Here is a 2,500-nt window from a genome sequence, read left to right on the forward strand (position 1 = left end):
CGATGTTTAGTAACAATCCTGAACACAAGTGACAACTATATATAAATATATGTATATATATATAGTTAATATGAAGTATATATACACACACAGTGGCCAGTTTGTTAAGGACATCAAGTACTTTACATACTGGCCTCCGTGTGCCGATGTATTTATCTATATACTGCGGACCATTATTTAGAAAACGATTACTATGCGTATAGGCGTGTGTGTGTGCACATATTTATTTATATATACATATCCATATACATACATATATATGTATCCATATATATGTATGTATATCTATATGTTTATATACGTATATACCTATCTATCTACCTATATATATATATATATATATATATATATATATATATATATATATATATATATATATATATATATATATATATATATATATATATATATATATATACAACAATATATATAGATAATGCGCGCACACACACGCACATAAACGCCTGTATCGAAAATGTATTTTTAAGAGAAAGGTTGGTCTTTGCAAGGATAAACTGTTCTGATTTTCATGTATACTAACCGTCTCCACACGTATAATGATGTGGTTATATAAGGCTAGCTGAAAGAGAAGGGAAAAAATCAATAATTTATCGAAACATATTATTATTATTACTTTTTATGAAAAAAAAAATTGGGTTCTTATTTCGCTGTCTACTTTTTTCTCGAATTAATTTATTTATGTATATATATTTTTTCTCCAAATGTTGTTATTGCTATGATCGTGAATATCACCATCATCATCATCATCATCATCACCATCATCATCATCGTCAGGATCGTAATTTTCCTATTCATTCTTACCTTTGAGAATGTATACATATTTCCATATTCAAATTCACATTTTATCATCATCATTATTATTATCATCATCATCATCATTATTATTATTATTATTAATATTTCTTTTTGTGCGGTATGTAGCCATCAATTTTAACTATGGTTGATGTTATTAACTTTTCCATTCCAAAATAAAGGATTGGTAAAAAAAAAAATAATAATAATAACAAACAAACAAAAAAAAGACGTGAAAATTGAGCGGATTTCAAACATTGATCGACTCAACTTATCTGTGATCGCCGATAACAAGGATGAATGATCTAATAGTGATCTAAGCTTCCTTCTAATCGAACCAAATATTGCCGTCTAGCAGAAAAACTAGTCGTCTTTGAAATGCAGGGTGTTAACTAGCAGCTACAGTTCTACACCGTCTGCAATCCGTTATTTAATTCCGCTCACACTACTAATGGAACAAAACACGGCAACAACAAGCCTCAAATCATCTTTTCAGTCATGCTACTTTCCCACAGCTACATGGAGGGTGCACTTACATGTATTTTCATCTCTCTTCTTCTCTCTCTCTCTCTCTCTATATATATATATATATATACCTGTCTATCTATCTGTATATCTATCTATCTATTTATCTATCTATCCATTTATCTATCTATCTATCCATTTATTTATCTATCAATCTATCTGTCTGTCTATCTATATCTCTCTCTATTTATCTATCTGTTTATCTATCAATCTGTCTCTCTTTCTGTCTCCCTTTTCTCTCAGTCCCTACACACACGCACACACATACACACACACATTCATGTACACACAGGCACACATATATTTACACATACACACATATATATATATATACATATATACACATGCACACACACGTACGTGTATATTTGTATATATTTGTCTATTTATCACTCTATACAACTGTATCTATCCATCTCTTTTTCTAACTATGTATCAATTGATCGATCTGTCTGTGTTTCTGCTTATCCATCTATAATCTATAAATCAATGTGTGTGTGTGTGTGTGTGTGTGTGTGTGTGTGTGTGTGTGTGTGTGTGTGCGTGCCTGCGTGTGTGTGTGTGTCACTGTCTATTTATGTAGTTATCTATCTACCTATATACATAAATATCTGGTTGGCTAGCTAGCTAGTTGACTAGCAACGTGTTTGTGTGTTCATATGAATATATATAGAGCGTCATATATATATATATATATATATATATATATATATATATATATATATATATATATATATATATATATATATATATATATATATGGGAGAATATACGAAAAAACAACAACAGACGAGGACAGGTGGTGTAAATAACAAAAGGATGTATTAGTATGACGCTCGGGAATACGGAAAGTCTTTGACGTTTCGAGCTACGCTCTTACACACATACATATATACCTCTGTGTGTGTGTGTGTGTGTGTATCACATCACTTTGAGAATGGAAAGAAACAATACTAAGAATCTCTCATCCCCCTCTCATTCTTTATTGATCTATGCAGATTCCATTTGACAACATTAATATAAATTAATATATTTATGTATATCTATGTACGTCTGTATATATATATATATATATATATATATATATATATATATATATATATGTTTGTATGTATGTATGTATATGGATATGTATATATATATATATATATATGTGTGTGTG

General features: G+C 29.5%; 1 protein-coding gene across 1 annotated transcript in view; it reads left to right on the top strand.

The window, feature by feature from the left end:
* The window catches only part of LOC106880805 (potassium voltage-gated channel subfamily A member 1), a 2,988-nt gene extending 2,402 nt beyond the window's left edge, over positions 1-586 (top strand). Inside the window, exon 1 of the mRNA XM_014930928.3 lies at positions 1-586. This exon is cut by the window's left edge and continues 2,402 nt beyond it. The gene's annotated coding sequence lies outside the window, so the exon portion shown is untranslated.
* The last annotated feature ends 1,914 nt before the right edge of the window (positions 587-2,500 follow it).

The sequence above is a fragment of the Octopus bimaculoides genome, chromosome 15, assembly GCF_046866305.1.
Source record: "Octopus bimaculoides isolate indiv1 chromosome 15, ASM4686630v1, whole genome shotgun sequence".
Taxonomy (NCBI): domain Eukaryota; kingdom Metazoa; phylum Mollusca; class Cephalopoda; order Octopoda; family Octopodidae; genus Octopus; species Octopus bimaculoides.